This window comes from Canis lupus, chromosome 10 (assembly GCF_048164855.1).
Source record: "Canis lupus baileyi chromosome 10, mCanLup2.hap1, whole genome shotgun sequence".
Classification (NCBI taxonomy): Eukaryota; Metazoa; Chordata; class Mammalia; order Carnivora; family Canidae; genus Canis; species Canis lupus.
The window spans coordinates 66,857,906-66,885,876 of record NC_132847.1 but is presented as its reverse complement, the minus strand read 5'-3'; the positions used below and the strand labels follow the sequence as shown (position 1 = coordinate 66,885,876).

At 48.3% G+C, this 27,971-nt stretch overlaps 1 protein-coding gene and 1 long non-coding RNA gene across 10 annotated transcripts in view; one reads left to right on the top strand and one right to left on the bottom strand.

Moving 5' to 3' along the window:
* PALM2AKAP2 (PALM2 and AKAP2 fusion) overlaps nt 1–27,971 on the bottom strand; it is a 469,130-nt gene that overhangs the window by 147,870 nt on the left and 293,289 nt on the right. Inside the window, exon 1 of one of the 9 annotated variants that reach the window (XM_072842293.1) lies at nt 7,546–7,563. The exons of the other annotated variants lie outside the window; for them this stretch is intronic. The gene's annotated coding sequence lies outside the window, so the exon portion shown is untranslated. Of the gene's footprint in view, nt 1–7,545; nt 7,564–27,971 lie in introns of those variants that run through there. 9 annotated transcript variants of the gene reach the window in all.
* Nucleotides 64–5,638, top strand: LOC140641848 (uncharacterized). Its single transcript, XR_012038466.1, has 3 exons — nt 64–518; nt 2,697–2,862; nt 5,425–5,638. It is a non-coding gene; the product is annotated as an uncharacterized lncRNA (long non-coding RNA).

The following is a 27,971-nucleotide window of genomic DNA, read 5'->3' as shown; positions in this document are numbered from 1 at the left end:
CTGAGCCACCCACTTGTGCCCACATGCCGAAGGGCAGGACTTCTGTTCTTCACAGAGACGTCTATGAGCCAAACCATGAGGAAACAATGGGTTAAGCGGTGATGAACCCAAGGAGTTTGTCTTTCCCTTAAATTCTTTCCATCCTGGAAAAAGAAGAATTGAGAGGGGGAAAAAATGTGTTTTCCCCCTTCCACAGATGTTTAAAGAGACAATTCCTAACCGATGTAGCAGTTCAGCATTTAGATTAGAGGGGGATCTCTGGAGACAGACTGAGTTATGATCCATGTTCCCACGTGGCCAGGGGTGAAGGAGGGAGCCACCTCCAGCAACTTACAACTTCGATGGGACAAGAAGGATGGACCAGGTTTGAACGACAATAGAAGCAGCTTGCAGCGTCTCTCTGGGTGGACGTCCATACAGCCAGCTAAAAGTGGGCCACGCCAAAGCTCTGGATCCCCTCACTCGTGTAAACCCAACAGGCGTAGGCGCCCTTGCTAAGGGTCTCCTACCAGAATAAGGTATTTAAAGCAACCTACTTGGAGTGGTAAAGATGAAAGGGCGAGCTTGTTGCTGTTGTCATTTTAGCTGGGGTTCTTCCTCCAGAAGAATGTGAGTATTTGAGGCAAATGGAACTGGGGGGCCAGGACTCACCTGCCAGCTTGACCACAAGGGAGAGGGCCTTCTGAATAGTAGTGAGGCATCCTGAGAGGAAAGTGAGAAAGTGGCTGGAACATCCTCGAAGGTCAGAGATTTATGATAAGCTACAGCTGGAAGGACCCAGCTGCTTGCCTTTCCAGCGACTGTGGGGCAGGACAATAGGATGGCAGAGCTGATGCCTGGATACAGGGCACGAGGGAGCGACCGATAGGAGAGGGCCAAAGAGGTACCCTCCTTGCTCCAGCTGCAATCTGCCCTTCAATCTCCAAGTACCTGGAACGCTTTGGCAGTGAATACCTCCCGACACACTCCTTTACCCTTTTGCTTACATGCTTTCCTATTCATGAACATGGACATCTTATAAGGAAGATATTTGCAATATAGGCTTACTTAGTAGGTATGGAATCTGACTCAAAAATTGTATCGGGGTGGGGCACCTGGGTGGCTCAATCAGCTAAGCGTCTGCCTTCAGCTCAGGTCATGATCCTGGAGTCCTGGAATCGAGCCCCATCTGGGCTCCCTGCTTAGTGGAAAGTCTGTTTCTCCCTCTCCCTCTGCCTCTGCCTCTCCTCCTGCTTGTGCTCTCTCTGTCTCGAATCAATAAAATCTTTTTAAAAATTGTATAGGGGGCAGCCTGGGTGGCTCAGCAGTTTAGCACTGCCTTTGGCCCAGTGTATGATCCTGGAGTCCTGGAATTGAGTCCCGCATCAGGCTCCCTGCATGGAGGCTGCTTCTCCCTCTGCCTGTGTCTCTGCCTCTCTCTCTCTCTCATGGATAAATTAAAAAAAAAAAATTGTATAGGGATAGTGAGTGGTAGTAAGTGCCTTTGAGCAACTACTGTATAAAGTTGGTTAGATAGGGGCTTTCAAATTTAGTGGATGTGAAACTCTAAAGAAACTGCAAACCAACTCACCCTAAATGGACTGCATCTACCTTGGTTATCATTACAGAAACACACATATAAATAATACTTTCATTATATATAACTAACTTACAAATTTGTAAATGATAAGTAAACATGACAGAGACAGCTTTGTCAGGGAACAAGCACACTTAGATGTTGCAGGTTGGTATTTTTTTTAAAGATTTGTTTTTTACATTTTTTTTTAAATTCATGAGACACAGAGGGAGAGAGGCAGAGACACAAACAGGGAGAGAAGCAGGCTCCCTGTGGGGAGCCTGATGTGGGACTTGATCCCAGGACCCCAGGATCATAATCTGAGTCAAAGGCAGATGCTCAACCACTGAGCCACTCAGGCGCCCCTCAGGTTGGTATCATAAAGTGATTTATTTTATTTATTTTATTTTTAAAGATTTTATTTATTTATTCATGAGAGACACAGAGACACAGGCAGAGGGAGAAGCAGGCTCCATGCAGGTAGCCAGATGTGGGACTCGATCCTGGGACTCCAGGATCACACCCTGGGCCAAAGGTGGCCCTAAACCACTGAGCCACCCAGGGATCCCCTCATAAAGTGATTTAATCTCTTGGGATAACAATCTAGAATACATGGAAGGGAAGTATAGCGGAAACTATCCTTCTTCTGTAGAACAGAAACCATCCAGTCCAGGTGAGCTGCTCTCCTTCACGTGGCCCTGTGTTTCACTAAATGAATCCTAGGAATCCTACGTTCTCTGCCAGTGATGGGTATAGGAAAGGCACTGGCCAATGACATATCGAATGAACAATGAAAGAGAAGCCAGATAGGCCCCTTTGGGAAATATTTCCTTGCTCTTGAAAAGAGACATGAAGAAACACCCCTCTCTTCTTCCACTGACGATTGCCATATCCCTGGGGGCTGTGATGCCTGGAATATGGCAGCTATTATGTGACCACGAGAACAGCTGCTCAGTGACACAGATGCCTCCCTTGGGATGGCAGGGCAGAAGCATAGAAGCAAGTGGGGCCCCTTGAGGATGTCACCATGTAGTGAAATTAAACATCTCCAGGGCAGCCCCCCCACAGGAGTTATTATGGGCAATTATATCGCTTCTTTATTGTTTAAGCCAAATGAGAGATAATTTTCTCTTCCTTGTAGCAAAAGACCTCCAGGAAACTATAAGACTGTTTGTAGTCTTTGACACAAACAGAAGATAAATCAAAGTAATGGCCAAAAGATCAAAATTTTTATCCCAAGCTGAAAAACTCAGAGACACGTGTACATGAAAATCACCTTATGAAAAAGAAAAGCAGAATATAGAAGGGTAGGTACACAATCCTAACAATATAAATATTCACCCGGCTTCTACTGAACATCATAAGAAAATTTAACTTCACAGTGATAGCTTATGGTTGAATGTACATTAGATTCTGTTTTCTATATCTTATTACTCAAGTTGAAATATTTATTTTAAAGTTTATGAGAAAGAAAACAGCATCAGACCCCAAATATGAACTTTTGCACAAAATAAATGGCGGATAAAAATCTGTTGAAAAGGAATGGCATGTCCTTTAGGAAATGCTTCTAGAACTAGTCATTCCGTGTCAGTGATTTGGAGCTTTCTCCTTGGATGTAATTACTCATTACAATAAGCCACATGTATGAAACATCTTTTCAAAGAATGTCAAACACAGACTTCAAAGAAGAGAAAGGGTAGGATTCTAGAGAAATGAGGAAGACCAAGGGAAAACAAAGCAGTAGACTGTCAACATCTCTTACACAATGAATTTCCGAAAATATGTCGTAAGTACAGCCTGAGGCTTGGCTTAATTGGCACAAACACAAGGGAAATAGAAAATCTAAGTCAGAGGGGTTGTCACACTGAAAAATTAGTCTGCATCTGTCTGAACATCAGAGAAAATGTGGAACCAGGAAAATCCAGACATAAAGGAACCCTGTCTAATTCATCTGATGGAAAGGCTATTGGAATATTTTTATAGTAGGCAATTACAGCATTTTATTTTTGGAATTCCTCTTTCAAGCATCACTGATGAAAGTAAATTCTGATATAGTATTGACAGTTAAGTTAGGATAGATCGAAATCAAGGTCAAGAAAATTATTGTAATATTGGAAGGTTCGCTATGAACTGCAGCAAAATAATTCAAGAAATCACATTTAATTACATTTAGTCAAATGCACTTTCCCCTCTAAGCTTTCTCACAGCGAGCTGTCATTCAATTTCCCAAATATTGAGTCAACACCTTCTATCAAGGCTTTATTAAATATTAGCATTTTTCTGAGCTACAGCTTAAAGTTAAATGTTTTCAGATCTGGATTTTGATGGGGGTCAAGTTTCTTTTGAATTTAATGAAGTATTACCAGTTGAAGCCAGTTTAATGAGATGAAAGAGATGTCAGGTTACTGCAAGGTGCACAGTGGAATAAGAAAAAAAAAAAAAGCAACTCAGAGTTTTAGAAGACAAGTAAGCATATTCCACATAGGGATTTTACCTTGTTATAGATAGCAAATATTTAGGGCAGGAATAGTCTACAGATGTGCTCTGCTTTCTAGAAAGTTAATACACTAACTATCTGAAGTGGAATTTTTAATTCTAAAAGAAGTCACCTTGCATTGTCTTTAAAAGGTCAGTTCTCCATGGATACAGCCATTTGATTTTTATAATTAATAATTTGTAACAATTACACATAAAAGGAGATTTGGGGGAATATATTTGTTACTTAAAGATCCCTTGAAGAGACTAGAGATATATTTCACTATCCTAATTTATATTAGACACCCCAATAGTACCCTTAAAAATAGAGAGGATTAAGGATCTCAAAATCAATGGAGAAGTTAGCTCCAAAAAATGGTCAAGATGGAAAGGAGAGATGAGGTCATAGGCACCTTTAGTGAATTTTTATGACCTCATCAGGATTTTTTTTTAAAGACTTTTTTAAATAGATTTTTAAGATTATTTATTTATTTATTCATGAGACATACAGAGAGAGAGAGGGGGGCAGAGACAAAGGCAGAGGGAGAAGCAGGCTCCGTGCAGGGAGCCCGACGCAGGACTCGATCCCGGGACCCCAGGATCAGGCCCTGGGCTGAAGGCGGTGCTACAGCGCTGAGCTACCCAGGCTGCCCTTAAGGATTATTTCTTAAGTGATATTGCACCTCCTGATGTTGAAAAGAAACTACCTGTGGTGATTTATGCAATAAATTCGTATCTCATTACTTGTTTTCTATATAAATGATCTTCTTGATGGCACCAGATACTCCGACTTACAGAGTTTTAAACCAGAATATGGTTTAAACCAGAGTGAGGTGGACACTCATGTCCAGAAAGCCTGGTCTCACACCGAGTGCTGTGTCTCCCATCAGCAAGGAGGTCTCCCAGGCTCAGGGGCTCTGACTCCCACACCACAGCCTTCTGATTCTCCCTACACTGTGGACACCTGAGCCCCACCAGAATATCGGTAAAATGGGCAGAGTTTGCAATTTGGAATAAAGTACATGCACACAATGGAATATTACGCAGCTCTGAGTGTATGTAAATGAATATGTTCGTACATACTAATGCGGAAAACTCTCCAGAATATGTCATTAAATGGAAAAAAAGAAGCTTCAAAACACTGTAGGTCGCATTATATCTTTTGTATTAAAAGGGGAGGAGAATGAGAATATATTTTTGTATTTGGTTACATTTGTATACAGGAAGGCATTGGCAAGAAATCAACTCAAGGTGGTTTACTTTTGGGGGAGTGGCAGAGGGGACAATAAGTGGGCATGCCTTCCAAATAAGACATCTCGATGTGTACCTTTTTATAAGATTTGCACTTTGGTTATTTTGTGTATTTTTAAAGATTTTATTTATTTCTTTGGCAGAGAGGGAAAGTGTGCACAAGCAGAGGGAGAGGGAGAAGCAGGTCTCCTCTGAGCAGGGAGCCCAATGTGGACTTCGATCCCAAGGACCCCGGGATCATGACCTGAGCCGAAGGCAGATGCTTAACCGACTGAGCCACCCAGGCGCCCCAGATTTCCACTTGGAATCGTGTGAATGTATCGCATAGTGAAAAAACAATCCATTAAACAAAGATAAACTCAGCAATGCCCTTCCCATGTCACAGTCTGTGGTGATAACTCATGAAAACCTTTTAAACCAGATGCTCCTGGTTTGGTAGCTACTTTAAATGTTTTATATATGAGTCACTTTGAGGGCCACAGAACTCAGGCTCAGGAATCTGTTCCCAGAATCAGAATGTCCATTCCCTACTCACACTGGCCTCAGTTTTCTAGCAGCCACTTGTGTCCATGCCTATTCCAACATGCTCTTAGTCTGAATAGACTTTCGTACCAGTCAATTGAGCCAATAGCTTAGCACTGATGCATAGCAGCACGGCTGTGGATATCTGCCACCGAGCTTAAAAACCTAACCGTACAGCCTGGGAAGCATATCCTAAGGCATGTTCTACATTTTTTTTAAAGGATTTTATCCATTTGTTTGAGATAGAGAGTGAGAGCAAGCAAGAGAGATAGAGAGCATGAGCAGGGGGCAGAGGCAGAGGGAGAGAGAGAAGCCCCCCAAAGTGGGGCTCGATCCCAGGACCCCGAGACTATGACCTAAGCTGAAGGCACTCAACCGACTGAGCCACCCAGGTGCCCTCGTTTGAATCTTTTATGTTTCATTTACGTTTTCCTAATTTCTGTTTCTGCCAGTCACCTTAAATGGCTTGTGGGCTACCGGGGTAAGAACCTGAGAACAGGTGGATGGAGTGGAGAGGGAGGGAGAAGAGAGAGGGAAGGAATGTGGAGAGACAGAGGGGAGAGACCGCGTGGAAAAAGAAAAAATGGAAGGGGGGGCGTGGAAGGGAAGGATAGAGGGAAATAGAGTAACAAAAACCAACACGTTAACCAGGTATTGGAAACCACGAGCACATTTTGTCAAAAGAATACCTTTTGGGGAAAAAAAAAAAAAAAAGAATACCTTCTGGGGAACCCTGGGTGGCTCAGTGGTTTAGCACCGCCTTCAGCCCAGGGCCTGATCCTGGGGACCCGGGATCGAGTCCCACATCGGGCTCCCTGCATGAAGCCTGCTTCTCCCTCTGCCTGTGTCTCTGCCTCTGTCTATCATAAATAAATAAATAAATGAATGAATAAATAAATAAATAAATAAATAAATAAATAAATAAATAAATAAATCTTAAAAAAAAATACATTTCAATTTTCAGGCTAGCCCACAAAAGCCTGTTGAGCTGGTCCAAAGGACCATTTTCTCACCCATTCCCAAGTGTGTAGAGGGCTCAAGGGAAAACGTAAGTAGAGGAGGCCACTTCTGGAGTCCGGCTTCCATACCTTGCCACCCCCTCCCCCAGGACTAATGGGGTCTGGTTTTCATGCGGCTTGGAGACCCAAAGGCTAGCTGGCTTCTTCTTGTTAAGAACAAACCAAACCAAACCAAAAGTTTCCCTCTCTGGTCACCCACCTTGTCTCAGTTAGACATTAGGGAGAAGTTTGCTCAATTATGTGTAGGCAGTAATGACTCACTAACTTGTTCAGAGACATTTTCCCCGCTTTGAGCATCCTTAGGATAGCTGGGGCCGGTGGGGGCCCAGGGGATGGCTCAGACTTGTACAGCATCTCACAGCCAGACCACTACCCATCCTCGGGTTTCCTGGCTCCCCTTCCAGACTTTCATGGACTTAAATCTTTGCTTGTTTTTCAAAGCCACTTAGAATTTAAAGCAGCAAAAGTGCCTGCTTTTAATTCTAGTAAAAGGACCCAGGCAGCAGACAAGTACTTACTGAACGTTAACTGGTGCGTACAGGATGCCGGGCAGGATGCAGATGGGTGTTATTAGCCGCAGCTGAACCTGCCTCGAAGCTGCTGGGATGAGCCCGAAGGCTCGAGAGAGAGAGAGCAGAGAAGCGGCAAGAAAGCAGCTCTGGATGGCAGGAGCTGGTCTAGGGAGATGGGACCCGGGGCAGAGGCCCTAGGCAAGCTGCTTACCTCTCCTGAGCCTCAGTGTCCAAAAGAAACACACAGAACCCTTTTCAAAGTGTATAAATCTTCCCACTTGATCCCCAAATCACCTTGAAAAATTCTCCTCCCATAAGGATTCGAGCAATTTAGTAAGTAATTGAGGTCAGCTGAGCCTGGGGGCAGGCAAAGTTGATGACACCCCATTCTAGAACGGAGGAAGGGGAGGGTCACCATGACTGGATGGCTTTGTTCAAGGACACCAGGAAGAGAAGGACTCGTGGCCCAAAGCCTGGTTCTTTCCTCAATACGAGGGAAGCATCCGTTGTTTGCAGAGCTCGGGGACCTCAGAACTGAGAAGAGTAACGGTGGACAGGCCAGGCCTATGCAGGCACAGGGCAGAGAGCAAGCACCGAGCAGGCCTCCACTCCAGGGACACCAGAGTCAAGAGAAGGTGTGACAGGGAACTGAGTGTGTGTGGTGGGGCCTTTCTACTCTTTTAGGAGCATCCCAAGGACACCCGTTTCTCTCTTCTGCCTTCAAAAACTGGCCTGCTCTTGAGGGAGGCGTGTGGTTGTCCAGACCCGTCTGAGACTGGGTCGGAGGGTTTAATTCAGGTGAGGGATATATTCACACAAATCTAAACCGCATTTTCTAATCACCTTTCAATAACAAAACAAAACAACCAAACACCAAAAAAAAAAAAAAAAAAACCCTCATTGTATCTTGTTTTCCAATATATTCTTGAATTTAAAGGGGACCTCAGGGGTGTTCTTAATCACCACTCCCCACACCCAACACTATGACGGGAAACCAGCAGGATGGATAATTGTTGCTACTTCACCCCTTTGCTTTACATTAAGAGTTGAGCTGGTTCCCTCGTTAGTTCCATTCGTGAGGCCAGTTCATTTTGTAGACACCTGCTGTGGCCAAGCACATGAGGAACAAAGCTATAAAGACAGGGGCCTAAAGAAGCTCTTGGAAGGACAGGAACAGAGAAAGGTGATGCCAATACGGAGAGGACAGAGATGCTGACGGACAGCTTTAAGCCTGGTTTACTGCACTCTGCCAAGGTTGGTGAGGTGTGTGTGTGGGGGGAGGGTCCGGGCATTCATTCCCATTGCCCGTAGTGGAATGGGACAGATGGGTGCCAGGGGGGCCATACAGCTGCTGAGAGTTCCTAAAGCCACGCAGCCCTCAAATGCCTCTTCTGTCCTCCTGGCCGGACTTAAAAGAGAAGACTGGGACCAGAGGGCCGTGTGGAAAAGACAAAACGGGAATCAAGGAGCCCGATGACATCTGCCCAAGTCCTCAGTGCCACCATCCGGCTCGCCACTCCGACAGAGAAATGCAGACAAATGTGTCCACAGTGATAAGGCCAAATGGCTCAGGGAGGAGTTGCCATGATTGCTCCATTTCTTTAAAAAGCTCTGGAAGCCACAGCTTGCAGGAGCAAGGAGTCCCAGAGAGAATATCATGGAAATGAAAGGACATGAAATAAAGGGATGGAAAAAAGAGAAGCGTCTCTGCCCAGGGATCCAGGGTCAGCCAGCAGGAGGCACAGGGCAGACCAGTGATCCTCCGTGAGGTTACTCTGCACGGGCTAGGAGAGCCCAAGTTGGCACAGGGAGAAGGACCTGATGTGGCCGGGGGAGCAGGGTGGGGACAGCAGCTAGCCACGATGGATACGCTTCTCCTTGCAGAGCTTTACCAACAGCTTTGCGAGTGGCCGGCTGCCTGGGGACAGGGTTGCATGACACCTGCAGGCGTTCCACTTGGCCAAGTGTGTGGAGGGCAGGCATGTGTTTTAACACCGAGTGAGCGCTCACGAGTTGGCTGGTGGGCGCGTGAGTGAGCCATGGTTTGCCCAAAGCCTTTGGGATCCTCCTCCCCTGCCCCTGCTGTGACCCGCAGAAATTCCTACCTGGCTTCGCTGACATCCGTGGCGTGTCTTAGCCTGCTTTCTAGACTGTGAGCTCCGGGAAGGCCGGGGCTTTCCACGCTTACCTCTCTCCATCTACTGCGGCTGCCAACTTGGTGCCTGATACCGAGAAGACACGCATCCTTCCACTCACTCACCCACTCACCTGTGGGGTTTATCTTCCTGCCCAGCGTCTCCTCTAGTGTTTTCTAGAAAATGACCCTTCATCCAACCCTAACATTATGGTTGGAGGGAGATTGCACATCCTTTAAAAACCTGTCCCCACCTCATCCCAGATTGGACATAGGTAGACATTCAGAATGGCCAAGGGCTCTCTGGTCCAGGGATGGACAATGATCCAGGCTGGGCCACTCAGAGCTCTTCCCAGAATCCAGGAGCCCTGTCTCCTTGTTGCTTTTTCGAGGTGGGGCTGGAAATGGAGGGCTTGACAGTGGATGGCAGGCGTCTCTCCAGCTGTGTGGACAGAGTCTGCCTGAAAAGGCTGATGTTGACTCTCAGGAAGAGGTAGAGGCGGTGGGTGAAGAGTCGAGGCCAGTGGCACTTGGAGCCCTGGGCAGTCACGCCTGCAGCCCAGCTGCCACCCCGCCCTTCCTGTGACCAGGCTCTGGGAGTGCCCGATTTTCCCATTCCAGTTCAAATCGGGTTTTGTCACGTGTAACACCAGGGCTTCTGACTAATACATGGAATGAATTACTAATTGGTATCATCAAGTCCCTGTGCAGCCCGGAGAACCACCAGGAGACACGTGATCATCATGCTCGTCCTCCCTCCCACTCTTGATGCCTGGAGTCCACGTCAATCCAAGAAGCACACCAGGCTCGGAACACAGGTGGTGGCACGTGGGGCTGCCTAATTCTGCAGGAGCACCAGTATGTGGGGGAAGTCACAAAAGTCCCCGTGAGCAGAAAGCAAGATGAAGAGCCTGGGCAATCAAGAGGCTCAGTGCAAGTATCAGAGAAAAGAAAGCCACTGGAATAAAAGCAAAGATTGAAAACTCAGCAGAGGGTGGATTCTGACCTATGGATCTAGAAGGAAGCGTTTTCTTTCCAGTACCTCCTGTGTTTGTGTTTCCCGGTGCAGCTGAGGAGGCCACTGCCACGCTGTTGTGGGATCACACAGAGTCAATATAGGTTCTCCATGTCTGGTTCTTGGGCCAACAGCCTCAGCATCACCCAGGAATTTGTTAGAGATGCAAATTCTCAGCTCTGCCCCCAGACCTCCTGAATCAGGATCTCTAGGGGTGGGACACAGCAATCTGTTTTAATGAACTCTCCAGGGGATTCTGATGCATGATGACATTTGAGAACCCCTGGCACAGTGTCTGGCTCAGTTTGCAGCTCTGGTGCTAGGTTCTTGGGTTTGGCCGGGACCACAATATGAATAGTGTCCACTGGGTTTGCATTCTGGCTCAGCCACTTACTCTCTCTGCCTCAGACTCTTCCTCTGTAAAACAGAATTAGGAGTAGTAGCCACTCATTGTTTCTCTGAGGACTTAATGACATAAGGCACAAAAAGTATTTAGTTGAATACCCAGCCTACAGGGTAAGCACTGAGTAAATGGGGTTAGTTGTAGGATTTTGCTGCTGCTCTGATTCCATGGTAGGGCCTGGGCCCAGAGTGGCCAGAAAGGACCTCTCCCCAGACTTGCTCCTCTAAAACACTCACTTCCTGTAGCATCTACTTGTTTTTTTCTGTCTAGCAAACTTCTACTTACCCGTCCAACACCTTATCTCCTCCGTGATGGCTTCCCAGAGCCGAGTCTCCCTTCCTCCTCTAAGCATCCTCCATTCAAAGCCGTCAGCCTGCCTGGCTATAAACCCTGGCCCTGCCTCTTCCTAGCTGTTTGATCTTGGGAAAGTTTCTTCACTTTTCATGCCTGATTTGTAAAACGAGATGAATAATTGTATTTACCTATGGGATTGTTGGGTGGGGGGGGATTAAATGAGGCAATATGTCCAAAGGCTTACAACAGTGGCTGGCATGCAGTAAGTGCTCAATAACTGTTAGCTCTGTCTCCTGGAGCTTACCACTCTGCAGGTATGGGGCGGATGAGGGAACGAGTGAACCAATGTGGGTCAGGGCTAGGTCTTCGGGGAGGTGAGTTGAGGGCTTGCCTCGGACATAAAGCATAAGGGGCACAGTGAACTCAGGTCCAATAAAACTTGGAATCATTCCAGTTAAAAAGGAGTTTCAGTAAAACTTTATTTGTAAACACAGGCAGATGGCCCATGGCCATAGTTTGCTAATTTGATTTTTTTAAATATTGCATTAAAGTATTATTTGTCTTGGTTACTGAGGCATGGGACATGGGACATGATGGTTTAATCTGCTCTTTCCCCTCTGGCTAAACCTGCAAACACAGGCCCCATGGTTCCCCAGCGATGGGGTGCCCTTCCTTGCTCTCCCAGGGGTCTCAGACTCAGCAAGGAGGTTCCTGCCCAAAGAACTCAGAACTTGGCTCCTTTCTAATCAGCTCCAAGACTAATTTTTTTTTAAGATTTTATTTATTTATTCATGAGAGACAGAGAGAGGGAGAGGCAGAGACACAGGCAGAGGGAGAAGCAGGCTCCATGCAGGGAGCCCGACGTGGGACTCGATCCCAGGTCTCCAGGATCACACCCTGGGCCGAAGGCGGCGCCAAACCACTGAGCAACCCGGGTTGCCCTAAGACTGAATTTTTAAAGGGAGTATAAACTCAAAGCACACCGATGTTTACCTGCAGTTTTCAGATAAAGTCAAATAGGTGTATTTATACATATACACATATATATGTATGTATAGATATATTCAGCTTTGTGACATTTTCTGAAATTTTCGAGGATGTGTGTGTCCATAACCAAACTGAAAATAGAGTCCCCCTCTTTCAAAAACATTTCCTTGGAGATGTGATACGCCGCCAGAAGGGTCTGCTGCGGAACATACGTGCTCACATTTCAGAGGCCTTCCTCATCCCGAGAGGGACAGTCAGCGGCTGTGCTGGCTTTTTTATGGGGTTTTGCCTCATTAAGAGGTGGCCTGTTTTGCAGCACGCATGCCATCTTTGTTTGAGGGGCAACTGCTCACTACGTAATCGGTTGTGCTTGCAGAGACAAGCCAAATGCTGGGCCCTGTGCCCTAACACACAGGCAGCTGTGATAAGAAAAGGGGTTTTCTTCCTATTACAGTACATGTTGCAAACCGTGGAAGGGGATTTCTTTCCTTCTTCTTTTTAATTACCATGCCTCTAAAATGGAAACCGTTCAGGGAAGTGAGAGTGGTGTGCTCTTGCAAGGTAGCCACATGTGTCACCGTGCTGATTCAAAGTCAGATCACAAGTAGGTTTCTCTTTCTCTTTCAGGCTGACCCTGAAGTCTCTGGACCTTTGTCCTCTGTGGCATGCAGGCTCTGAGGGGGTCCACTCCTGGGACGAAGCCCCAGGAGGGGCTGACGAGGGCTTTGGATCAGACCAGATCATAGGCCCTGCCTCTGCAGGGCTCACTAGCGAACCAGCAGGGCATGCACCCGTCTGCACTGAGCCCCTGCAGCACCCTTTCGAGTTCTGAACCGCATACCCTGCCAGGCAGACAGGAGCCGTGTGCCTTGTCCTTCTCAGCTTCAGAGCTGTCATCAAGGAGGCACGTAGTAGGTACTTCGTGCATGCTTACTGAATGACAACACCTCTATGAAGACGAGTCCTCAGGAAGCTGCTGCCTGAGTCAAGGCTGGCCACATGCCACCAGAACCAGCTTCGAGTGGCAGCCCTATTAATTACTGGCTACATTCTGGGCAGGCTAGTGAGCCGTATCAAGCCTTAATTCTCCACTCCATAAAACGGGGGTAATAATATCTACCTCATAGGGTTACCACGAGACAAAGATTAGCTGGCACTCATAAAAACATGTGGCAGGCTGTATTATTCTTCCCAATTATTTTTTGCCTTCCCTATAAGAGGATTATACATCCCCACCCAATGCCAAGAGACTTGCGTTGCTGTCCTCCTGGAGGCTTACTTCCCTACCCCCGTCGACACGAGGCTTGGCCATATGATTTGCTTTGGCCGATGGAACACAAGCTACACATGCCACATCCAAACATGAACTCCAAGAGCCATGAATGGTCTGGTCTTTTCCTTCTGACAGGAGAATGCCATGAAAATGGAGTGTCCCACAGAGGGGCTGCTCCTTCTCCCTGAGTCTCGGAATGGCCACGCTCAGAGCAGGGTGCTAAGCCCCCTACACACGTTACTGTGTTTAAGCCTCATAATTGTGCTGTGAGATTTGGTGATACAGTAAGGGCACCTGGTGCCTGGGGTGATGGAAGTTTGTGAGCCTTCTGTCCCCACAGTACGGTGCCAGAGTCTGCAAAGGTTAGCATCCTGCGGCACTCCCCATAGACTGCCAGTGGGGCAGACGTCCCCACTTTGGCTTCCTCCTCTAGGCGGGGAAGTTCTAACATTATCCACATTATACAGATGAGGAAACTGAAGATTTCAGAGGTAAAAAAGCGTGCCCAGGGTCATCGAGCCAGTCACAGCAGACCTCGGGTTGGAAGCCAGCCACCCCCGACCTCAGAGCCCTACGCCTTGTGTGGGCCATCTCCTGTGTTCCCGTGGTCCCTTCTGCCTCTGACTTCAGCCTGAGAAATACACCCTAAGCTACACCGTCCTTCAGTTTGGAGCCACCAGGCTGTCCATCATGCTGTCCAGAAAATACCTACCCCAGACTAAGGAGTAGTTAGAGAAAAGTGATATTGGGCCAGTGGGCGTGGGGCTTTCAATTCCTCTTCTGATTGGCACCTATATTTGGCCAAAGTGAAGCCTGTTGACTTTACACTTGCAGGGGGAACCCCACCACCAACGTGGACCCTGTGAACATTTATTCATATGCCAGGCCCTGCATTAAGCACCGGTGCTCTTCAAGACATGGCCCCTGGTCCTTAAGGAGTCGCACCTTAGTGAAGAGAGACGGATGTGCAAATAATTAACCAGATGACTAAGCCTTCTAAAGAGGGAGAGGAGAAGGGAGGACGGGTAGAGCTGGAGGAGAGAGATGAACTTGGCCAAACATCGGGGCCAGCTCCAGGGAGGAGGTCACATTTACACCCGGCTTGGTAGAATGAGTCCTCTTTCACCTGGTAGGAGCTGAGAAGGCCTCTTGGAGAAAGAGCATGCCCAGAGCACAGGGAATGGTCCTCACCGGAGCAATGTCCCGTGGGGTGGGGCACACTGTATGCCTAGAAACAGTGGTTGGAACCCGATTTGTGAAGAGTCTAAATCCCAGCCTAAGAGATCTGGTTTTACGCTCTGTGAAAATATAGCTTAAGTCCAGTCTTTAACACCCTGCCCAGGAAGGGCTCAGCCTGAGAGGCAGTTCCAGTCTTTCTTGAATGCGTGCGGCTTTGAAAAACGCAACCTGGACGCTGAGTAGAGCATCAGCACAGAGGGCAACCAGACCCCTCCTTCTCCTGAAGAATCCAGCATAGGATAAACACGGCTGTCGGAAGCTCAGCATGGTGACAAGGTTCATTCAGTCACTGAACACATATTTACTGAGCACCTACTGCGGGCCAGGCGTGATTCCAGGCATTCGGGAAACATCAGGGAATACAAATCCCTGCTCTCCCGAAGTTTTCGTTCTAAGGAAACGTTTTCATAGCAGCAAGCGCCACGATTATCCACTTATGATCTCATCTAGTCCTTATAACAACCCTATGAAAGAATGCTATTCTCTTAGTTGTACGGATGGGTAAACTGAGGCTCGGAGCTGTTGACTCATCCTGAGGCGAGGCGGTAAGTGGCAGGGCCAGTAGGCATTGCTGGGGGTGTGCTCCCCAGGTGGGCTCCGGGCCCCTTGCCCTGACCTGCGTCTCCTCGTTGTGAGTAGTTGTGTAGGAGGCTGAATTCTAGTCTCTCCGCTCACGGGGAAGGCTGTCCCTCCTTCTGCCTTCTACTTTAACCTCTTAAAGAGTCTATACTTCACTAAGCTCCTCATTTTTTAAAAAAAGATTTTATTTATTTATTCAAGAGAGAGAGAGAGAACACAAGTGGGGGTGGGTGGAGGGAGAGGGAGAATCTCAAGCAGACTCCCCACTGAGCAGGGAACCCCAATGTGGGGCTCGACCCCAGGGCCCTGTGATCATGACCTAAGCTCCTCATTTTTAGAGGTGAGGAGACACTATCTTCCTTCCCAATACTCGCCAGCCATGCTCCTCAAAGTGCGTGCCCCTCCACGGTCAGATACCCATCGGTGATGAGGTGAGTCTACAAATGGAGAGAAAATATTTAGAAACTTTTAGAGCAATGTGTTCAATCTAGGGATAAAAATTGGTGCTTGTATTCTGTGGCGTTGGGTTTTTTTTTTTTTTTTTTTTCATTTTTCTAGAATTTCCTTCATTGCGCTTCACAAGAGTTAACATTCTGGGATGAATTGGAAATTGAAAAAGAAGAAAATAAAATCGGATTCTTCACCAAGACCGTTAGAAAAGCATTGTTCTCAGGGAGTTCGAGTTCAGGGGCTGGGCGGGTTGCATCCCTGAGAACAGAGAGACCCTAATGGCAAGGTCCAGGAAACACCTGTGGGGGTGCTTCCTCTGTGTCAGCCTCCTTTCCATTTCTAGCAGGTGGGTGGGGTTTGTGCTCTCCTGCTTGGAGGGAGGAGAGTTACAGCAGGAGCTGCTTTTGGTGAGTGGGCCTTTGGGTCTTTTGCAAAAGCCAAAATTCATTAAGGAAATTAAGCCGGGCCTCCTGGGGGACGGGTGGGCACTTTCCTCCCGGAGCTGAAGAGGGGAGTGCTCAGCCGCTGGGCTGGGTGTGCAGGAGACCCATGGGGGGGGGGGGGCAACGATGTGGTGTGTGTAGGGAAGCTGGCTCCCAGCCTCTGCCCAGGTCCTTGTCCCCAAGCAGGGCTCAGAAGCCACACAGGCTAATGAAGGGTCTGTGAGGGCCAGAACAAGGCATCCGAGGACAAACTGGCGGGGGGGGGGGGGGGGGGCAGTGATGCTGGGCCTTGTCGTGCTGGGGGGCATGGCACCTCTGCACAAGCCTGCATCAGAGGGAACCCCAAGAAGACTGTCATTGAATTGCCTGCCAGGCCAGCAACCCTGGGCCTCGGTCCAATATAATTTGATTTAGAGAAAACAAAGAGGGGCACCTGGGTGGCTCAGTCCATTAAGCATCTGCCTTTGGCTCGGGTCATGATCTCAAGGTCCTGGGATCGAGGCCTGAGTCGGGCTCCCTGCCCAGCGGGGAGTCTGCTTCTCCCTCTCCCTCTGCACCGCCCCCCCCCCCAGCTTGTGCTCTCTCTCTCTCTCTCTCCCTCTCACTCTCTCTGTCAAATGAATAAGTCAAATGTCTCTAGGGATCCCTGGGTGGTGCAGCGGTTTGGCGCCTCCCTTTGGCCCAGGGCGCGATCCTCGAGACCCGGGATCGAATTCCACGTTGGGCTCCCGGTGCATGGAGCCTGCTTCTCCCTCTGCCTGTGTCTCTGCCTCTCTCTCTCTCTCTCTCTGTGTGACTATCATAAATAAATTAAAAAAAAAAATTTTAAATAAATAAATAAATAAAATCTCTCTAAAAAAAAAAAAGGGAGAGAGAACAAAGAATTAGCTTCTTGCATGTGGGGCGTGGGCCAATTATTTATACCCACTAACTTTGTGAACGAGTTTCGGAGTGTCGGAGCGTCCAGGGTGTGGAGGGAGCCACAGCCGTCCCATCCACCTGGGCCCAGAACCCGGCTGTGGAGCTGCAGAGCCTTTGCAACTGCTCTCTTTGCCCGGATACTCTCGGCGTTGCTACTTCTCTAATTTTTCAGGTGTCAGCTGAAATGTTCCATCTTCACAGAGCCTTTCTGCGAGGGGTGTGTGTGTGTGTATTGCATGCACACATATGTGCGTGTATGTGTTTGTGCATGTAGGTGTTCACCCGTCTGATGTGTGCATGTATAAACGTGTGGCATGCACATACACGTGTGTGTGACATGCATGTGCGTGTATGTGTGGTGTGTTTACACGTGGGGCCCGTGTACACATGTGCCATGCATGTATGCATATAGGTGTGTGCATGTGTGTAAGTGCACATGTGTGATGCATGCATGTGCGTGTGCACACGTGTGCGAGGGGGAGGGGCAGGGAAGGACCACGCATCCCACGGCCTTGCTGTTCACAACCCTGCAGGAGCCGTTCACCTGTTGCCCTCTCACCATTTTAGCCCCTCACTCCCCAGGTGTCCCTTGGTCTGTGTCAAGCTCCACAGTTGTGTAGCCAGGACAGGAACCGGGTCTAGGGCCACCCCCCAAAACTCCAGGGATGCCGACATACCGCTGGAGGAGAGCCGGAGATTATTCGCGTGCAGACCCAGGGCCTGCCCGGGCCAGCCTTTCCTGCTGGGCCGCCCAAAGTGAAGTGACGCACAGCCGCCCAGGCAGCCCTGAACGTCACTCTGCTCTGCTCACCTACCCCCCCAGTCTACCCGCCCCACCCCAACACACTCACACTCATACACACTCACACCCAGGACGCGGGGCCCTGGGAGCCACTCGGCTCAGAGAAGGAGCTGCTCTTCCCAAAGCCCACTGTCCCCCCCCAGGGGGCAGGATGGCACCCCCAGGCTGGCCAGAGGAGCCCCGACGGTTTCCTGTTGCTGAGCTGCCTCCAAGTCCCCGGGGAAAGGCTTCCGCTCAGAGATCTGGTCACTTTTGCTTAGTTGGGCCTATAAACAGGAAACGGGGAGAGCTGCCTAGGAAGGAGCTAGCGCTGTCATCAAAAGAGCCACTGTTGAGTTTCCTTCTCTCCTGAGATTCTGGGTGCAGTTTCCATCCGCTGGGAGTCAGGAGGGGGGCTTCCCACCCCCTGGGTGCTGCGGGGCCTGGAGCTGCCCCACAGACCAGGCCTCTAGGCCCAGCGCGGCCTCTGCGCGCCCAAGGCGTCCGTACGGCCAGGGCTGTGCCAGAGGGGCTAGTTCCGGGGGCGGCTCCCAGCATTTCTGAGCCTCGGGCCTAGCACCCCCTCCCTCTCCATCCGCTCATGGACCCAACAACTATTGGCGGGGTCCTGTTTGTGTACCCCGCACCGTGTGGGACTGTGGTGCTGGGAGCGCGGTCCTTTGCTCTCACGATGTCAGGCCGGTGGTGGAGAGAGACCCCAGCCGGTCACACACACACACCCCCACCTGCTCGAGACAGCACCCCTACTTGCCCCACTGTGAATCTGAACACAACCAAGTTAGCCATCCCTGGCACACTCATTCTCAGTTTTCTGTTCCTGTTAGAGCTTCCCGGAGCAAGCCCCCGGTGGCTTTAAGGCCTGTCTGCAAATTTTGTGACACTTCTCCCTTCAAGACATGGGGCCTAACAGCTCTCCCCTCGTGCAGTGCCTGGCTTTAGCGAGCCCCTTCTTTTTTTTCCCCAGTATTTGCCTATATCATTTTTTAAAAGATTTTATTTATTTATTCATGAGAGACAGAGAGAGGCAGAGACACAGGCAGAGGGAGAAGCAGGCTCCATGCAGGGGACCCTGATGTGGGCCTTGATCCCAGGACCCCGGGGTCACGCCCTGGGCTGACGGCGGCACTAAACCGCTGGGCCACCTGGGCTGCCCCTATATCATATTTTAATGTTTGGATATATAGTTATTTGGGCCTAATCACTCAAAATAGATCCCGGTCTCCTGCATGATGTGAGGTACGGTGGTGACTACATGCTCCTCTATCTGACGTGAGGTGCGCCAACCCCTTCCCTGTGGCTCTTATTCACCAACAAACAACAATTCCTGAGTAGCCAGCACTTTGCCGGCTTATTCGTGTACATGGCCTTATTAATCTTTCAGATCTCCAGAGAAGAAAACAGTTGGACTAGATGTGGACACGGAGGCTCCAAGTGGAACGACAGGCCTGGGGGTTCCTGCCTGGAAAGGACAGAGTTGGGACTGCAGTCCTGCTGTTTGAAATCTGAGGCCCTCAGCGACATTGCTTCTTTTCATTCAAAATTATCTTTTGGGTCGCTTCTTCCCCTCTTCCATTCTTTTTTGTGGTGGGAACATTCAAGATCTAGTCTTCTTGGGACACCCGGGTGGCTCAGCGGATTGGTGCCTGTCTTCAGCCCAGGGTGTGACCCTGGAGACCCGGGATCGAGTCCCACGTCGGGCTCCCTGCATGGAGCCTGCTTCTCCCTCTGCCTCTCTCTGCCTCTCTCTCTCTGTGTCTCTCATGAGTAAATAAATAAACTCTTTAAAAAAAAAAAAAAGATCTAGTCTTCTTGGTGACCTCCAAGTATTTAATAGGGTATCGTTAAGTATGATCATAACGCTGGGCCTTACATCCTGACTCGCTTCTAACAAATAGAATGTGGCAGAAGGGATGTTGTGTGACGCTGGTGGCTCCCTCTCTCTCTGGGGACACTTGTTCTTGGAACCCAGCTGCTGGGCTGTGTCCCCTGCTTCCTGGAGAGACCACGGGTAGACATCCCGGCGGACAGCCCCAGCGGAGGCCGCAGCGGACAGCAGCCTCACCTGCCGGACACGAGAGGGACGAAGCCTCCAAGGTGACCCCGGCCCCAGGTGCCGGCTGAGGACCAACCACTCCGCGAGCCATCCCGACAAGAGCTGCACAGCTGAACTGTGACAGATGACAGCATAGTGACGATAATAAATATTTTTGGTTTAAGCTACGAGGTTTGGGAGATTTGTAATGCAGGGATGGCTCCCCAGAACAGCCCGCTCCTCCGGAAAGCCCGGGGCCCCTGGGCCTCTGCAGCCTGGCTTCCCACCGAGGGGCCAGCGGGCCAGCAGCATCGGACCCCCCGGGAGCGTGTTACAGCGTGGAGCCTTGGGCCCACTCACCCCCGCTGAACCCAAACTGCGCTTTAACAAGCCTGCACCTGTTTCACACGCATGTGAGGGTTTAAGAAGCATTGTCAAAATATATATATTTTAAAGTACATTATTTTAATGCAATGTCTAAAAAAACCCAAATGCAAAAAGTAATGTAACAGACGCCAACAAACCCTTACCACTCAGACTGAATAGACAATCACAGCAAGTATATATTCCATCCCCCACACGGCTTTAGCTATTTTACACATATTGACTCATTTAACTGGACAGCCTAGAGGCGGCCCCTGTGACAGCCCTCACCTCTGTGTTGTCGATGAGGACACCGAGGACAGAAACACTAGGCTCTTTACTCAAGGTCAGCAGAGCTGGTATCTCAAGGCAGGGGCCTGGCTCTGGGACTATATTATTCTTTTTCGGGCTGCTTAACACTCAGGCACCTCTTTCCCTTACCCAGCATCTTGCTTATCAAGTCTCCCTTGGAACAGGCCTCCAGTTCCCCCTTCTTTCTGTCCTCCTCACGGCCACCATCTGAGTGTACCTAAGGCTCCTCCAGTACCCCCTGTCCCGTGGCACCACCCCATCCGTTTCATGCAGCGCCCAGATGAACCTGCCTGCAAACAAAGCGCCCACCATCCTCCCTGCCCAAACGCCTGCAGTGCCTTTGCTCTGCCTGACGTCCCACCAGGTCGACCTGGACTCCAGGGCCCTGGCAACCTGGTCCCTCCTCCAGTCTGTGACAGGAGACACAGCAGAGCCCACATCACCATCTGGCCTCCATCACTGCACACTTCTGCTTTGCTTACAAATTTCCTGCTGCCTGGATTTGCCTCCTTCCTTGCCTGGTCTCCAGGTCCTACGAAACCCCAACTCAGATCCCACTCTTTGGCCTCTGGTGGTCTAAAGTACCAGACTCCCATCCCTGAACACCTAGTAGCACCTTGATTCTCCTTCTAGCTCTCTTTCTTCTTCTTTGGGGGCTATCGTCAATGGCTGTGTACCTGCATGAGGCATTTACTTTTTATTGGGCTACTGAATACATGACATAAAATTTACTATTTTCACCATTTTTAAGTATATGGTTCTGCGGCATACAGTACATCCACAATATTGTACAACCATTGCCATATCCAGTTCCAGAACCTTTTTATCATCCCAAACTGAAACTCTGTGCCCATTAAACACCAGCCCCTGGAAACGTCTATTCTAATTTCTGTCTCTACGAATTTGACTAGTCTCAGTGCTTCGTAGAGTAGAATCATACAATATTTGTCCTCTATCTAGCTTGTATAACAGCATAATTTTTCAAGGCCCATCCATGTGGTAGCACTTTATTCACTCCTTTTTAAGGCTGAATAATATTTCATTATATGGGCAGACCACATTTTGTTTATTCACCTGCCGATGGACACAGCTGGCTACTGGGAATAATGCTACTATGAACACCAGTGTACAATTCAAATCCCTGCTTTCAATTCTTTTTTGCATGAAGCATTTAAAAATGTACTCTCAGAGCAAACCTGTAGCAGGCATTGTTAGTTCTACTTCATAGATGAAGAAAAGTAAGGTTCAGGGAAGTTAAGTCACTTGTCCAAGGCCACATGTCTAGGACCTAAATATTACTTTCCTGAGGATTCTGATTTTACTCATAAATTGCCAATTCGATAACAGATGAGAATCTAATTTAGTAAGATTTCTATACTCTAGGTGCTATGTGTGATCTCTGTTAATCTGGAGAGTAGTGACAGTGGCCAGACGCAGGTGGGAAGATGACATCCTGTGTCCAGCAAAGGTGAACTGGAAACACCTTCTCTTTCAGCACGAAGCATCTAAGCCTCCTGATGGGTCAATTAGGCCCTGAACACACACTTGCCGTGAGAACCAAATCAGCAGCACCTGGGGGAAACCTCTGTGGTCTGAGTTATTTGCCTTAGTCTGGAGAAATTTTTGATTGATGGTTGAGGAATAGAAATAGCTGGGTAGTTTGCTTCTAGAAGCAAAGTTGTACTCAGGTCCAGGGCCCCTGGTTCCAACCTGGCTCAGGTATAGTAAGATCTCGATATGATGGGACCTGATGTTTAGGTGGTGGATGAGGGGCCAACCTTCCCAGTGTCAATAGGACCAAGGGGTTTCCTGGGATGCAAGCTTTCAGAACTGAAATCAAGAAAGTCCTAGACAAACCGGATAAGTTGGCCACCGTAACTTAATGATCGCTAGGCAAGAAAAAAAATCTCCTCTTGTTCTGTCCCTTCCTTTCTTGTTCCCACTCATTTAGACCTATGACCCCCTCAAACTGGCCCTCCTGCCTCGTTCTCTGTCTACAGCAGTCCTTCTGGCACACTGTGCCCTGATCAAAAGTCGTCAACTTTCTTTTGCACTAATTGCTCACAACAGGATCCACACTCCTATGCCTGTAAAGAGCAGACGGGTTATGTCAAAGACAGACACAGCCCTGGTGTAAAATAATAGGAGCCGAGGGGAACTGCAGCCCATTCATACTTTAAACTACCAATAGTAAAGGAGCAGGATTTGAGATGGGGCTTGAGGCTTAGAGCAAGTACACAAATAGAAGCCACATAAATATGTGTCAATATTTGTCAGTTGGAAATCAAGCTCTAAGTTATTATTATTATTTAAGATTTTATTTATTTATTCATGAGAAACACATAGAGAGAGGCAGAGGGAAAAGCAGGCTCCCCACAGGGAACCTGGCACGGGACTCGATCCCAGGACCCCGGGATCACACCCTCAGCCAAAGGCCGACACTCGGCCACTGAGCCACCCAGGGGTCCCCAAGCTCTAAATTATTTTTTTTAAGATTTTTAAATCCATTTGTTTATGATAGACAGAGAGAGAGAGAGAGAGAGAGAGAGAGAGAAAGAGAGAGGCAGAGACACAGGCAAGCTCTAAATTATTAAATAAACTATGTTATCTCGTCCTAAGTTAGCAAATATGCTTCATGCTGACTCAGAAGGCCAAGTTCAAACTGTGTTCCTGCATTCCTAGGAGCCCCAGGTTGAGACCTGATGGTACAGAGCAAGGTCCTCTGGCCTGTTACCCACATTCCTTCCCTTCTGGCTCCCAGCTCTGCCCTGCATCTCCAAGGCTCTTGCCGCCCAGGGCGGACACCCCAACCTGAGGTCAGAGCTCCATCTGCGTGTCCTCCATCACAATCTGTTCCCCCTTGGCTCACCCCTCCATGTGTCCCACCCTTGAAAGGGCAGCCCTAGGGAAGAGACCCATATAACTCTTGGGAGTGAGCTTGGGCCATTCAGGCAGAACATTCTGAGTCCTGGCATCTGAAGCACAGCTGGAGCAGGAGAGGGGTACAGGCTCTGAGAAGTCAAGTCCCCTTGAAGCCAAGGACTCCTCATCATATGGGAAACAGTGTGGCCAGAGCAAGGCCCTCCTAAAGTCCAGGCCCAGAGGAGCGGCTCCTCTTGCTTGGGTCTAAGGATGGTACTGATTAGGCCCACAGGATAGCAAGTGTCCCATCTAAAGGAGACAGCTGAATGCAACTCCAGCTAATTCCTGCTTCCTAGGAATGTGGACCCAAGTGTGACTAAATACTTTGCTTTTTCAAGAGAAGATAAAATTGTGGAATGTTTCATAAATCCAAATTAAAACCAAGCCAAATACCCTGTGTGAGTCAATACAGTAAAGGCCAATCACAGTACATCCACCAGCCTGTCCTTGAACTTTCAATCTGTAACTTCTTCCTTACGGAACACCCTGTCCCTTCACATCCTGGCCTCAAGCCACTTCTTGTACTCCATGACCTCAGTCCCCTCAGTCTCTTCTTGTTCTATAAAATCAGATGACCAAACATAGCCGGAGCCTCCCACTTCAGGCCCTTTGATCAATGAGTTCCTTCTGTCTGGAATCCCTCCCCCAGGTCCCATCCTTGCTTACTGACAGCCACACTCATTCTTCAAGAGCAAGTGCAAACCCACTCCTTCAGGACGCCCACCCTAGTGACTCCTGAGATTCTGGATCTAGGGTCAGGAGAGCTGAGTATTTAAAAAAAAAATTTTTTTTTAAGATTTTATTTATTTATTCATGAGAGACAGAGAGAGAGAGAGAGAGAGAGAGAGAGGCAGAGACACAGGCAGAGGGAGAAGCAGGCTCCATGCAGGGACCTTGAAGCGGGACTCGATCCTGGGATGCTGGGATCGCCCTGAGCCAAAGGCAGACAATCAGCTGCTGAGCCACCTGGGCGTTCCAGGAGGGCAGAGCATTAATCCTGACCTACAATTTGATACAAGTCACAACCTCATTGGGTAAAATGGGCTGATATTTCCATTGATCTTGAAGAGCTACTTCCTGTGAAAATTAAATTAGATAATGTATCTTTAAAAATCTAGTCCAGGGGCAGCCCCGGTGGCTTAGCGGTTTGGTGCCACCTTCAGTCCAGGTCGTGATCCTGGAGACCTGGGATCGAGTCCCGCGTCGGGCTCCCTGCATGGAGCCTGCTTCTCCTTCTGCCTCTGCCTGTGTCTGTCTGTCTCTCTCTCTCATAAATAAAAAAAAATCTAGTCCAGTTCAGGGCATTTAACCATTACTCAGTAAATGCTAGTAGACTATGAAAGTGAATTTGAATATCTGACTGATGTAAGCAAATTTTTTTTTGGTAAAGTACTTAGACAATAAATATTTGAGGCTTCATGTGCCACATGGTTTCTTTCCTGACTACTCAACAGAGCACCCCTAGACTATATGTAAACAAGTGGGCATAGCTGTGTCCCAATAAAACTTTATTTACAAAAACAGGAAGACACCCAGATCTGCCTCAAGAAGGACACTTACCGACCCCTGCTTCATACTGTTCTCAGAGCTTGCTCTGTGGCTCTCAAAGCGACCGTTGCTATTCCTATTAATAGCTAATACTTTAATTCTGTCCACATATGCTGGGAAGTGTCCAAACACAGTACAAGAGATTTAACCCTCACCACTACTTCATATCTGAAGAAACTAAGGCACAAAGAAGTGGCCATTAGACTCAAGAATCAGAACTCTGAGCCATTGTGCACATGGCTTCAAGCCTTGGTCAGCATCTGTACAGTCTTGTAGGTATTTCCATTTATTTATTTATTTATTTATTTATTTATTTATTTATTTATTTAACTTATTTTACTTATTTGAGAGAGAGAGAGAAATGTGCATGGTGTTGGGCGGGGGGGTGCGCAGAGGAAGAGGGAGAGAGAGAATCCTCAAGTGGATGCCCTGCTGAGCACAGAGCCTGACATGGAGCTAGATCCCAGGACCCTGAGATCAAGACCTGAGCCAAAGTTAAGAGTCGGCCACTCAACCAACTGAGCCACTCAAGTGCCCCTCATCTTGTGGGTATTTCTTGGCTGTTGTTGGATGAATGTGCATTTGCAAAGGACTTGGTCCCCCTCCACTCTCCTTCCCATGCATTGATGGTAATTATAGCTACTGAGCACCCACAACAGTGAATCTCCTCCAACAACCAGGGACAGCAGGTAAATGACATGGGCTAAGAGCCATGTCCTCTGCTGAGTCTGTAGCTGGCTAGTAAGTACTGAGTTTGATAGTGTTCTGCTTTCTTTTTTTTTTAATCTCTTCCTCTTCATTGCATGTGCATAGGACTATGAAACCAACCATAAATGGCAAAGAAAAAAAGGAGATGATTTAATGTGATAGTTGACTGTCCCACCACACTTTGTCCTATCCTTCATAATAGTCATTGGAGTAAAGAGCCCTCGCTATGCCTTGAGCACTGCTCTGCATCATGAGGAACTGCCAAAGGATCAATCAGAGGAAAGGCTGGTCTCAGGTGTGGGGATGACTGACGAAACAGAGTCACCCATCTGCACGCTAAAGGGAGTGCGACCATGTGCCCTATCATCCAAACCAGAACACTGTTGAGAATGAGGCTGGGAAAACATGGGCAAACATGGACATCAGGTCACCTGGGTCAGAGAAACCTTTCTAAGCAGTCACTGGGTAGCACCTTTTGCCTAAGCAATGCTGCTCTGCCTTAGAGAGAAGAGCAACCATTCTGGCCCACAATCCCAGCTACAACACCATACAACACTCATCCTACCCCACGTGCTTAGTACTATGCTAGACTTAACTAGAGAAAATCAAAGAAGAATAGGCCTGGTCCTGGGAGTATGTCATGGTTACTGGTTCTGAGGAGTTAAGGCCAATAGTTCTTAGAGTTAAAACTAGCTCTTGCAACTTGACATACTGCAGCAAGTTTAATAAAGGTGTAGTGTTACATTTAAGATAGAAGCTTCTGATTGACTTTTAGCTACGTGTTCCATAGAACTGACATACCGCCTGAGCGCATACATGCCTGAGCACGTACAGTGTGCATGCTGCACACTGCACAATCCTAAGGGAACCATTCACATCGTGCTCTATGTGAATGGAGCCCTCGAGGATTCTGCAGCATGCAACCTGAACAATCACCTTACTGGGTGTCCCATTCCCCCCACTAGCATGAACTGGTATACTTCGGCAGTCTCATCCTTAAATAGCTGGTCACCCTCAGTCTGCTGTCTGCTTGCCTACTCACCTACCTACCCATACCCTTGTTTATGAGGCACCAAAAAATGATTTTGACTACACTCTGCCGTTAAACTCGCCAGGAACCTACTGATAGAAGTTTAGTCTCTCCTCTGGCTTGACGAGAGAAGACCGTGACTGTCAGCACAACACCAATACCTTCTTTTGTGACAAGGAGGGAGAAACTAAAATCATAATTCCCTTTTTTTTTTTTGGAGCACAGGGAGGGTAGGCAAGGACCCTTGTCCCATCTCTCCCTATGAGTCTTAGGAGCCAAGAGGTGGCATCAGATTTTGATTATGGTTTTTCACTCAGAGTCTGGGTAAAGTCAACTAATTTAGAGAGAAAACATGATGTTTCTGGTTCATTTCTGGAACTAGAAAATGAGTCTTTCATCATAGGAATGCAGAGGACCCACATAAAGCCTCTGCCATGAATAAGGGGAGCAGGAGGACAGAGGAGGAGCCGAGGCAGGCACAGGGGGAGTGTAAGACGAAGGAAAGCCTGATGATCATGACTTCACAAAGTGTGGAGAGGAAAGGGGCTACACTAGATGTGTACTAGACAGTAGGAGCAATGCTGGGGGTGAATGGGGCCAGTGAGGGGAGGGGCTGGGCTCCTGAACTGACAAGGAGACTTTATGTTAGGAACCAGTGGGAACTCACCTGTGGAGGAGAGGGGAGATAGAGGAGAAGGTGTTACATTTTAGCAAATTCTGACTTTCAGAGAGAAGAGTCTGATCTTAACTCTGGAAGGAACGAATAAAGCACAGTTCTCTGTTCTTATGAAGTTGGGCAGTGCCTTGGCGATGCTTGATGGAAGCTTCTACACTTCCAGTGAAGGATTTGGAACCGTGTCATGGCCTCAGGAAATGACCTGAGAATTCCCATTTCTCCTCCCAACATTCAGCCAGGGGAATTTTCTCCTGAGAGATGAAAAGACCTGAAACCAAACTATCCTCAACTGAACTTCAGCCAACTAAACCCATTCAACTGGGAACTTCTGTGACTAGCCTTTTATCTACTGCTTCTAAAGCTCTTTGTATCAACACAAACACACTTCTGCTTAGTTAACAGTCTGTTGCATGCTGCAGAGCATACAGCCTAAGTGGCCAAAGATACAGAGCTATGAAGGAGCAGAACTGATTTACTGATTTCAGATCCAGTTGCACTGAACATTA